A 12,483-nucleotide genomic window follows, 5' to 3' on the forward strand; every position below is an offset into this window, starting at 1 on the left:
GCGATTTCTGGAATTGAAGGAAAACGAAAGCGCTCTTTTTCTCCTTTGCAGCCGTGCGATTGGCCCGATTCCGCTTCGCGCTCGGCCCAAACAGACGCGGCGCACGCGGACGCGTGGAGTCGTCTGACTCTGGCTCGGTGAGGTGTTGCTGGACGACTCGAGTGCGCTCCAAGGAAAGCTAGAAGGCTGTATAGTTAACTCCCAGGGTGTAATTCTAAACCATACAACCTACTACCTCAACTCGGAAGCGCACGTATTCAGAAGCTGGGGGGGGTGGGGGGGTGGGGGGAGGGCCGACCTCTTCTCTTCTTCCTTTGGAAAAAGTCAGAGCCGTATCCTGTGCTTCCACGAGGCCTACACAGACGCACACGCTCCACCGCTTCCTCCCGGTCCACCTCTGATCCAGCGAGGAAAATCATAACAAAACAAAAAAACAACAAAAAAAAAAACAGGTGTTTCACACAATGTGAACGTGTAAGATGCGAAACTTTGGGCACTGGACTGAACGAGCACCAATCGAGACGCAGTGAAACACAGACGCAAAGCAGACTTGTGTGCACTTGAATTCACGAAAAACTCGAAATGAAAATCTTCTTTATTTCTAAAGCCTCGGTGACATATTTATGGAACATGACCGAAAAAAGAAAAGAGAAAATAAACTGTGAGCTTAAGTGCACAATGCTGTTAATTAAGAAGTGGGACGGGTCCTGGCATTATAACCGCCCGGGACATGACACGACTATCAGCTGGAACAGTCAGACGTAATGCTGAAAAACATCTGGATCATTTTGGATCTCTTAAAGCAGCATCTACCCCGTTCAATCCCAGAATTCCTTGGCCTCTGGGACTGGGCTTAAGTAGCGCTCATCCCGCCATTTACACCGCCCGAAAATCCTCCCCAAACGGCGTAATAAATAAAACATGCCCCAAGAACCACGAGCCGTGAGGGCGCAGAGACCCAACGGGGAGAGGATGTGGAAAAGGAAGAGATCGTTCGTCCTGTTTAGGAAGGGCACTGCTCTGTGAATTTAAATGAATAATAATAATAATAATAATAATAATAATGATTCAGGAACTCCTGCAGACGTATGGCATCAAAGGTGCGGTCCACAAGTCTAAAGGTTTGATGTTCTTATTGAAGAGGTAAATAACGCAGTTGTTCCTTCTGTTAAAGTCGCATCAGACATTTCCCCCCAATTAAGTTGTTTATGGAAAGAAGCATTACTGAAATCGGTATAAAAATATCTCATTAACTTTAAAAGCCTCAGAGCCCATGAACGGAAGTGTACAGCAAAGGAGGTTCTCTGCACGTACGTAAGGGTGAGGACACGAGAATGAACCTGCGATCCTGACTGGACAGGAAATGAGTGTTCCCGAGTCTGAACCGTGGCAGAGATCCTCAATCTTCTCATCACTGCGGCCACAAAAATTCGAAATAAAAAAACATCAATACCTCAAGCTCCTCGGATTCTCGTCGAATAAACGGTAGCCCCTCCCCAGCTGTGGCCATGGAAACGGCTTCCGTGGGTCTGACGTTAACTCCGCTGGGCAGCAATTAAGTTAATAAGTTTTTTTTTTTTTTTTTTTTTTTGGTTAAATTACAAATAAATTCACGAGGAAATGAAAGAGCCGGACGGGCTTGGTCTCCTGCGGACCTGCCAGGCCGGAGCTGAACCCGCAGCCCCAGCCCCGCCGTCTGAACGAAAAGCAAAGCGTGGGGACGGCGCTACCTCGCCGGGAAAGAGGACAAGCAACACCAGGGGGACACAAAACCGCCTTTTATTCAAGCGCTTGGCCGGGGAGAGAAAAACACATACTTGTACACGGCGGCAGCACAGCCCGAGCTAGAGTACTCTACTCTGGTGCGTTAAAAAAAAAAACAAACAAAAAAAAAAAAAACGTCAGGCTAGGGAAGAGGTTCACATTACCGCACAGCCAGAGACCCGTAGAGCGAGCTTGTGCGGTCAGATTCACCACAAGATCGGATCTACGGGTTTATGACAAGCGGCGCGTCCGTGCAGCACGGCGGCCTGAAACATAAATCAATCAACAAAAAAAATAATCTAAACACAACGACCGAGACAGCTCGCTGGTCCAGGCTGGCTAGGCCTAAAATAAAAAAACAAAAAATAAAAAAAACAGACAAACAAACACTGAGGTTAGCCAGGCGGAAAACATACATCAAACTGAAAAGAAGTCACACAGATAAATAAATAAAAATGACAGTGAGTGCTTTGTCAAATGTAGAGAGCAACGCAATGGGGGGGGGAATAAGCCACGCTCTCTGTAGCCTTGAGGGCTGAGCACTGCTGGTGAGCGCTGGGCACAATGCTATCGGCACAATGCTATCGGCGAAACGCTATCGGCACAATGCTATCGGCTCGATGCTATCGCCACAATGCTATCGGCACTCGCAACGGACGAAGATTGGAAACGTGGCGGAAGCGAGCCTCGCAAACGAAACGACACCACGGCCATACGGCGCAGCACTTCGCGGCAAATTCCCGCCGCATTCTGTAAACCCGACAAACTCCCGACCCCCCTCGCGTGCCCGCGGGCGCTTCGCGCGACGGAGGCGGAGCCTCGATTCCGTCTCTCGCCGCCGTATCGGGGCTTCCGCCGAGACGTTTTTTCAGAGACGCTCGAAAAAAAAAAAGGAAAAACGGGGCTGGGATACCGCGAGGCCTCGGCGGTCAGAGGAGGACTCGCTCAGCCGCAGACAATGGGCCTCCGACTGGCGGGCTAGCCGCGGCGCGGCTCGGCTCGCTCCGTCCGCCCCAAACGCACCCCCAGACCCCCGAGAACAGAGCGAGAGAAAAGCCACAATAGATAACCGCGCCGGACGCCTGATCTCCCTCTCGCCTCGTTCCCCCGACACACACTTCCCAAAAATGCCCCTTTTTTCTGACGCCGCGAAACGAAATCGCCGTCGCACGTCGTGACTGTTATTTTTTTTTCACACCGCGAGCGCTGAAATCCCTGCGCGCGTTCGTTAACGAACTCAACCTCGGATTGGATTTCAGCGAAGAAGGGCAGATCACTACCGTGTCAAAGACAGACGGGAAATCTTACAGTGTGTTAAAACATGTATAAAACGTAAGGCCTAAACACTCACAGCTTGTATGTACATACTGTGCATACACACATACAGAAATAAATACAGGGGAAAAAAACAGCGTTTACCTACCGGCCCAACAGTGCGATTGGCAGCCCCTCTGACTCCCAGACTTCTTTCACTGAAATGAGAAAGCCATACCGATTACAAAAAATCAAAAATAAAAACCACACGCTCTTTTTCTGGCGTACAGCTGAAGCCGAAGCAACAAGTGAAAGCAGACGACGGCCATGTGCTGAAGCACGTGTCGTTACGCCGAGCGGTAAAAAAAAACAAAAAAAACTGCGCTTTTCTAATCCTCGTCGCCGTCTCTGGGTTCAGGAATCACTCCGGATCCGCGTCCAAATCGCCGGCGGTTCGTTTCTGCTTCGGGTTCGCGGGGAACCCTGAAGCCCGGTCCGATCACATGCCTCCTTCCTGCACGTTCGTGACAGCGCGCACGGCTAATATTTTCCAGCGAGCGCTGGAATATCCCCCCCTCAAAAAAGACAACTGAAATAACCTCTCCGTAGAGAAGAGAAAAAAACAGAAGTTGCATGACATAATTCTTCTTCAAATACCAAATGTTTCCAAATATGGGCCAAATGGCACAGTGTTTCAATAAAAAACTATGGATTTAGCCTGAACTGTTCCAGGAGATACTAACTTCTATATAAGTTAAAACGTAAAACTTCTACTTTCAAAGCAATATGGCTAGTTCACAGAAGAAATGAAATGTTAAATTTACAAAAAAGTTGTACTCATTGTCTTGGTCACAAAAGCTCATTCATAATGAAATGTGACAAAACAGAAGACAATTTGGAAAGAGCAGCATTTAAAATAAAATTAGGAAAGAGCAGCAATTAAAATAAATATACCATTAAAAATGCATTAGTGTCCAAGCATAGCCTTTTCACAGAAATAAAGAAAAACAAACTAAAGCTAAAGGTTTCATTGAAACCAAGATCTCTGCATGAACACGTACAATGTATGTTTATGCTTCAAAATTATGTGAGAATAAAAACTGAAACCAAATTAGTTTCATGAATAAAATAAACTATTTTTATCAATAGGTATTGGCAATATTATAGCAATAAGCATAACTACAAAAAAATTTAGTTTACTGAAGCAAAGGAGTGTTGACACAGCCCTTAATGTCAATAATAAAATTAGGTTCTATCATTGTAAAAATGTTACTGTTACGGCAATAAGTAATTAAAAATTACACACATACTATATTCACACACTTTCATCCAACACCATACCATGTTTTTAAATGGACCTATGACAATTCACTGACTAATGTACATCTCTAGCATCACATGCTACAAGCATATCAAGCAGTTCCCTTATGCACTTCTGTAAACACAACATAATTATATTACCTTTTTTCATCAAGCATCCTCACTGTCTTCAGTTTATACATTAAAAGCTCTAGATATGCCCAGTTCAATGTCAAGAATTCCATTTTTTTTCAACTGATTATTTGTTGTTCATAATACACACTCCACGATGATGAAAAATATACTTTTTCACAAAGACAATTTATTGCCATGGTACAACGTTCAAAAGAACATCAGAAGACTCAAACAGCGTTGACACTTAAAAACTGTTCTGCTATAACACAAAACGTTTACAAAACCAAATATAAATGAAAAGGTTTCGCGAATGGGAAAAATATTTGCGTATTCACCAAAATTATTTGTGTGATTTCCCGCGCTCCAAAAAAGTCCTCACCTTCGAGTTCTTTGAGCCCAACATTATTTTCCTATTTATGTTTGGGTTTAAAGAAGCATACAACTATACATGCACATCAATCTCTTTTCTTGCAGTTTGAAGGGTTTTTTTTTTTTATCACGGAAGTTTCCATTTGGACTGAGGAACGCTCCAGTGAATCCCGGCGTACAGCTCGCACACAATGCCCCCCTTTATTCCGTATTAAACGAAAATAATTCAATTTAAATTCGGAGCGGAGCCGGCTGCGAGACACCAGGCATCATAAGATCCCCTCAACGTGACTGCCCCGCCTGCCAGGCTCGCCGGATATCAGGGCCAACTTCGCCGAGAGCGCGTCCGATTCTGTACGTTCGTAAAAAAAAAAAAAAAAAAAAAGCTGCGAAGAGCGACAGACCCGCCGGAGGCGGAGGAAGAGTGCGGAGCCGCGGAGGAAGAGCGCGGAGCCGCGGAGAGCTCGCGTTCAGCGCCGCTCCGAGCGCCCGAGACCAGCGCCGGCAGCCGCCGCACGGCCTCACAAACTTTTCTTTCTTCACCTCAACAAAAAAAAAAAAAAAAAAAAAAGGCTCGGACCGAGTTCGCCGAGCACCAGGAGAGACGCGGCGAAAAAAAGCGGCTTGTTTTTTATTTTTATTTCAACGCGATCGTTGCCCGGGGTACGTCCATCCTGAACCTTCATTCCTTTTTATTTATTTTTTTTGGTTTTTCGATCCGTAGACAATCGGCCAGTTTTTTTATCAGGCACTGAAAGGGTCAGGATCCTGGTGCAGTGCCAATGCGAGGGGGGGGGGGGGGGAAGAGAAAGAGGAAAAAGAAAAGGCGGAATGAAAGAAGTTGCATTTCGGAGAACTCGATCTCTTGCTGAGTCGGGGTAAAAAATTCAGCGGCGTATGATCCGCCATTTTCTGCGAGAACGCAAATGGGAAGGAAGGGGAGACGGGGGGGGGGGGGGATAAAAAACATTCCACAGACATCGCTTTCTAAGTTTCTCCCCTCTCCCTCCTGGCACCATAACAAAATTTCAGCCCGTACGGGTCACATGCTTCCCCGCCAATAAGCGCGCGCGGCGTTCCCCCCTCCGCCCGATCTGCTGACATGGCGAAGGCATCTTTTGTCTGGTTCTGAAACCTAGACTCAGCCCACTCGACAAAAAAAAAAAAAAAAGGAGAAAAAAAAAAAAAAGAGCTCAGCACCTTCATGGAGGGCGCGGGGAAAGGGAGGCAGTGGGGGGGGGGGGGGGTGGGGCGGGCGGGGGATGGGGGGGGGGGCGGTGGGAGTCATGGCAACATCTACCTGGCAGGCTGCCCACTTCTCCTGCCCGTCAAGCGGAGATGAAACCGCGTCGGCTAATGCGGTGATGAATAGGAATGCGCACGGCCGCCAAAAGTAAATCTCGCGCTCGCGTGGCGCACCTCCGTCTTCTCGGGCGAGACCGACGGGGAAACGCAACCTGAGAGAGAGAGGGGGGAATCTTTCCTGTTCATAACAGGAGGTGAAGTCCGGCGACGATACTTTCGTAAACAATAGCGATAATAGCGAATAGCGGAATAGCCTCTCCTCTCTTCCTTGTTCGAAAAAGCGTGGCCTCGCATTTGACCCAAAAAAACTGAGGAACAAGTCCTGAGTTCTAAGGACCGAAATCCTTCCCAGCCTGTGTATCTGCAGAGAGAGGAGCGGGGAGGAGGAGGGGGGGGGGGGGCTTTTCTCTCACCCGCCCCAGTGTGGGAGCATCTCAGGCTACATAGCTCTCATAGTTGTCGTGCTTACTCAGAGCACGCCCATTCGCCTCGCCTCGACTGTACTCGCGCCAGGGTTTTACTTCCCTCCCCGACGGCGCTCCGCTCCTCTGAGAGGTCGGGCCGCCGGCTGGCGAGGGGCTGAGAAATACCGCCGCGGAACCCGGTCGCCGGGGAGCGTTTTCCCGCTAAAAAAAAATGCGACGGGATGGTTCTCTCGAACGCGGCGGGGAAAACGGAGGCGCGCGCGCGGCGCGCTTTACGGCACCACGTGGGGCACGGATACTTCCGGCACAGCGCGAAATAGTTTTAAATTCGGTGTTAGCTAAATTTGACATTGTCTTTTGAAAACATGAAAAGATGCCATTCAGTTAAAAGGGAAGGAAGCACAGGAAAGGGGAGGGAGGGAGGGTGGGGCGCATTTTTAAACATTTTAGACAAGAAGCACATCTTAGTACAGGTAAAGGAGAAACTGAACCAAAGTACATTACATTACATTTATTTGGTAGACGCTTTTATCCAAAGCAACGTACAAAAAGTGCATTTCACGGTCATAGACAACTGCTAAAGGTTCAGTATTCACTTATTTTGTACAGCTATTTCTAGCCAAGAACACAGTTCACACAGTGAACACTATTCTGACCTAACCTCTGCAAAGCCAACCAGGCAGAAGAATAAGCTACAGTATTACAGTATTAAAGAAGCAGCCATTCAACCAACCCACAGCAGCACATGATACTGAGCTGAAAGACTCAAATGAAAACCACCCATGCGTAATATCATGGCGTGTTCCTGAGAGACGTCCAACCTTGCGACGTGCTTTAAAATATGAAAAGCAGAAGGAACCGTTTTTGATTTCGTCACTCGAACGTAAGATGAGAGAACCACAGCAGCCATGCTGAATGGTCTCCGTACGCCCACTAGAGAGAGAGACTGAGACTGAAACGTCTTCAACCGTCCCATTGCACACTTTACTGAACGCCAAGCTGCTGCCCCAACTTCATGAATCACACGGGACCCTTCCATCAGTTTTGGAGAAACATCCAAACACCTCAATGGCAGAACCGCAGCTTGCAATTACGCTCAAAGACAGTGGAGCTCAGTTAACGAGCGGACGAGCCTGCAGTGGGTTATGAACCATGGCCCTTCTCAAGCAGGCAGTGAGAGAAACACCACTGGACTGCGGAGCTAAAGACCAAGGTCCATGGCGAAAGGGCAGCGAGCATGTTCCCAGGGGAAACGCGTACACACGGACCCCTCAAAGGTAACCAGCCTCTGGCTACACTTACACGCCAAGAGCCGCGAGCTTGAGAACGGGGGTCCTGGAGGAAAGGAAATGAGCAGGGAAGAGTCTGACGGGACGAGACAGAGGACTGGAGAGCAAGAGAGCTCAGGAAACGAGAGGAGACACCAATAACGTTGGGTTGAATCCAGCTCCTGACCAACAGCATCAACCTGAATCCAAATGACCAAAAAACTTCAGCCCGAACCCAGCGCCGGACCGAAAATATCAGGCGAAACCCAGGAGCTCGCCAACAATCCAGTCCAGAACAATCGAACGATGAGGTGACTGACCGGTACCGTCTGGAGGATCCTCGTTTGAATCTTCAAAATTTCCCGAGTCAGTGCTAAGAACTATAAATACCGACTGGGCCTTAGAGGAGCGGGCACAACCGGCGATAGAGGAAATAAACAGAGTGCGCTCACGGGCATTCGCACAGGCTCCACACACCATCGTTTCCATCACGGCTCTGCAAACAAACACTCTTCACCGGAGGATAACAGCGCGCATTCTTGCACTCTGCCTCAACTCACGCCTGCATTCGGGAAAAAATATACCGCTTTCTCGTTTGGGTTCAGCACAGATAAGATAAGCAAGCCATCCCACCTGCCTTCCCATAATACAAACAAAAAAATTGTTTTTTTTTTTAAAGGAAGCACTACTGGTAAGATAACGGTGCTCAACCGTGATTTTGAGGTCACTGTACTGGACTCACCAAAGTCAAAGCAAAAGACAAATAGTGATATTTACTATGATGTGATGCCTCTGTAAGATTAAAAGTGCTTATTACATAAACATGTAAATCGAGGGCAAGTATGTATGTAGTCATTGTGGGAGACCTTGAGGGGAAGTCCAAGGTCAACCCGTAAATGAATCTCCACTGTGCGGCGCCTCTATCTGCTTTCCCCATCTGAATAAAATGAAAAATAAAAATGCATCAGGATGGCGGACTATCCACTCTCCTTTTAAAAAACAATCATCATAATCGCATGCCAATCAAACCAACACATGCCCGTCAGGAACATGATAATTTCATCGACTAGCATAGGCAGAAATGACTGAAGCCTCCCTCCGGTCAGCAATCCCAAGGAAAGAACTTGCCAGAACTTCTCCAGAAGCTCTTCACACAACAGCTTTAACCTTTCCCTCCTCTGCGCTGTCACAAGTACAGGGCAGATCTAGGACATCTTCACCTGCAAATCTTTACTTTGATGGCCACATCCTGCCCGGTGTTAGCAGGAATTTAATTAAATGCCTTATCGTTTTTTAACGTTAGCAGTGAGCCATCTTCTTATCGCCAAAGCTGGACATTAGAGAATGAAGTCAATGCTCCATCTTATCTTGTTAACAAAAAGTAATGAAATGTACAGTATAGGGGAAAAAAACCAGAGCTTTCTGTGTGTCTCAGTAAAGATGCACAGGGCAGAGAGCAGTGATGTATAAAACTGTGTCATGGCTGCCCCATAACGAGGCTAACACTGACGGCTAAGGTTATGATTTTATCACAGAGAAGAGGACAGTATACCTTAGATCGCTGGCAGAGGCATCCCGTGTCGATCAATTTCATACGCATAACTAAAATGAATAAAATCGGCTGATCAATCAGTCGGTTGCAGTAATTTCTCCACTGGTTCTTTTTTTTTTTAAATGTGGGCCTCTCCAGAAATGTTCAACTTTCCCCCGAAATCGCAGTTCCAGCGATCTTCCGTTCTCCGCGGGACCGACGGCGGGTACCGACCCTCCTCACCGCGGGGTGAGCTCTCCCGCGCGGCGCCCAGCTAGCTCACGCGAGCGCCGGCTAGCGCGCTCGCTAAGAGGAGGCAAAACGGGCGCCAGTGTTTCGTCCCCTGAAATTCCGACGATGGTTCGGATCGCGGAGTGCCCACAGCCTTGCCCGGCGGACAATCCTCCCGATTCACGGAGTGTCCTCGGTCAAACCGGCGCCCCTGCTGCCGGGGCGGGCCCGCTTAACGCCCACCGCGCATACCGTCCGCGCACGCGCACGCGCCAGCCGCGACACGCGCAGCAGAGCTGAGCTGCTCTCGCCATCAACCGATCAAACATTTTGACCTAATAAACCGAAGAACAAAAGATAACTTAATGAAGGATCATTAAGCTCTGAACAAGGGACCCCAGTCACAGAGCGTGTCACAAACAAGCGATCGGCCCAGAGCAGGTCCACAGTGAATACTGTACATTCAAAACCCCGATGACATCATCGCCCTCGGGACCACTGGGATGTCGCGCTCCCGCCAGCTGCGCGCACACGAACAGCAGCGAGATCAGCGGGGTTAAACCAGGACCGGTTTCATCCTGAGCGATGAGACGAGTGTGCAATTATCCACCACGCGACTGCAAGAGCTGGACAGCTTTTTACTATACATTCAGAAAGGGGGGACCACGGTGAGGTCTGTTACCGCTGCTGCTGCTGCTGTGGACCCTTTTTCAGGCAGCGGCTGAAGCGTCTATATCTGGATGAGGGGGCCACGTATCCCCCCCCCCCCCACCCCCAGTGGTGACATGGCCATTTTTATTCTTATTCTCGTACATGCTATATTCTGTATGCGTCCAATACACCTCACAGCCCCCGAAATTTATATGTAGCACCCCCCTGATGAGGTTTCACTTACCCCTCCTGGGGTGGGCAGTCACTGACGCTACAGAATCTATATCAAATAGCATTATAACTAAGTTATGCCGGTAGACAAATATCCTCACATGATACATCGTCTTTATAAAAGCACTACCTCTACCTTCTACGAGGCAGAACAAGCACGCACAAGTCACACTGTTAAAATTATTAGCTTAATTCATCCAGTTAATATAATTAATTACGAGGAGAATTTTGGAGAATTGCACTCAGCACTCAAGTATCAGCCACCTTTATTCGAAAATTAATTGAAAAAATTTTCATATCCAGTGTTAAGCCCCTGCCGCCCCCCCCCCCCCCACCCCCCCACCCCCCCAAAAAAAGCAATATTCGGTTAAGCACATTTAAACAGTGAGAAGCCCTTCTATTTGAGTTGGCTTAAATATAAGAGTTCCTAACATCAGGACTGCTTGCGCGGTAACTTATCTGTTCAAGATGTACAAAATCAACGTGAGCCATATGAACACTGTCAGTAGTCGGCGTCTGCCGCTCCAAGTTATTGGTTAGTGTCTTTTTTTAAAATTAAAACGGGTTATTTTCTTTCATTTTCAAATTTTACACAGGGAGCGTGACAGCCATAAGTTTGTTTACCTTCTTCCCGGTTTGGCCTCCTCTGTGACCGAGCGGACGACCCGACGGTCCAGAATGCCGCCGCGGTATCGGCAATGGCTAACGCATTACAAGGAAGCGCTCGTACGGGAATGCGTGCGCCGGCTCCATAACCGGGCTGTTTGCCGACGTTCCCTCAACGGATGACAGAAAAGCAAAAAAAAAAAAGAAGTAAAAAAAAAACACAAAAATAGAAAACAGAAACAGTGGTAGGAACACGGAGTTAACCAGCTCTGGTCGTAAAACCAAATCGGACCCCCCTTCTGAAGAGGCGGGTTCAGAAATATTCAGAAGAGAAGCTGGGGGGGAGGGGGGAGGGGGGTGTTATAAGTAGGGGGGGGGGGCCTGTAGCTAAAACTTTGATTACAGCTCCGGCCCCCGCCAAGGTTGTTAAAGCAGATGGGGAGAGGCAGTGAGCAGGAACATTAGGAACATGTGTCCCGTAGCGGAGAGCCCAACCCCAGCCCAACGCGCGGAGAGCCCAAACCCTGCCCAACACGAGGAGAGCCCAAACCCTTCCCAACATGCAGAGCCTAAACCCTGCCCAACACGAGGAGAGCCCAAACCCTGCCTAACACGCAGAGCCCAAACCCTGCCCAACACGCGGAGAGCCCAAACCCTGCCCAACACGCAGAGAGCCCAAACCCTGCCCAACACGCAGAGAGCCCAAACCCTTCCCAACGTGCAGAGCCCAAACCCTGCCCAACACAAGGAGAGCCCAAACCATGCCCAACACGAGGAGAGCCCAAACCCTGCCCAACACGCAGAGCCCAAACCCTGCCCAACATGCAGAGCCCAAACCCTGCCCAACATGCAGAGCCCAAACCCTGCCCAACATGCAGAGGCCAAACCCTTCCCAACACGGGGAGAGCCTAAACCCTGCCCAACACGAGGAGAGCCCAAACCCTTCCCAACACGGGGAGAGCCTAAACCCTTCCCAACACGAGGAGAGCCCAAACCCTGCCCAACACGGGGAGAGCCCAACGCGCCGTCGCCTGCACTCTCAGGCTATTTTCTCCTCGGCGAGCGAGAGCCCCGGGAGGGAAAAATCGAGGACGGCTCTCTCTCTCTTTTTTTCTCTCCCTCTCTTTTTTTTTTTTTTTACCCACAAGGCCTTGTTACATGCTCGGAGGAGTCAGGCGGTTCATAGCAATTACTCAAAAACTGACAGAGCTTACGACCCGCACACAGCCCGGCATTTAACTGACTGGAAATCCAGACTCAAGGCTGAATTCTATTCAAGTTACAAAAGCTTTCCTGACATGTACAACCCCCCCACCCCGCACCCACAAAACCCCACACCCTGCCCCCCCTTCACCCAAACCCCCTGTCAGTTAAGCTGAGCTGTTTTTGAAAGCAAACCCACAAAAAAAACCCC

At 48.8% G+C, this 12,483-nt stretch overlaps 1 long non-coding RNA gene across 2 annotated transcripts in view; it reads right to left on the reverse strand.

Annotated features, from left to right (window-relative positions):
* Positions 1-239: 239 nt before the first annotated feature.
* The window catches only part of LOC135236209 (uncharacterized), an 82,031-nt gene continuing 69,787 nt past the window's right edge, over positions 240-12,483 (reverse strand). For both annotated transcript variants that reach the window (XR_010324528.1, XR_010324529.1), the window contains 2 exons: positions 3,188-3,236; positions 240-395 (listed from right to left, as the gene is read on the reverse strand). This is a non-coding gene — a long non-coding RNA (uncharacterized LOC135236209). The remainder of the gene's footprint in view (positions 396-3,187; positions 3,237-12,483) is intronic.

The sequence above is a fragment of the Anguilla rostrata genome, chromosome 12, assembly GCF_018555375.3.
Source record: "Anguilla rostrata isolate EN2019 chromosome 12, ASM1855537v3, whole genome shotgun sequence".
NCBI lineage: Eukaryota > Metazoa > Chordata > Actinopteri > Anguilliformes > Anguillidae > Anguilla > Anguilla rostrata.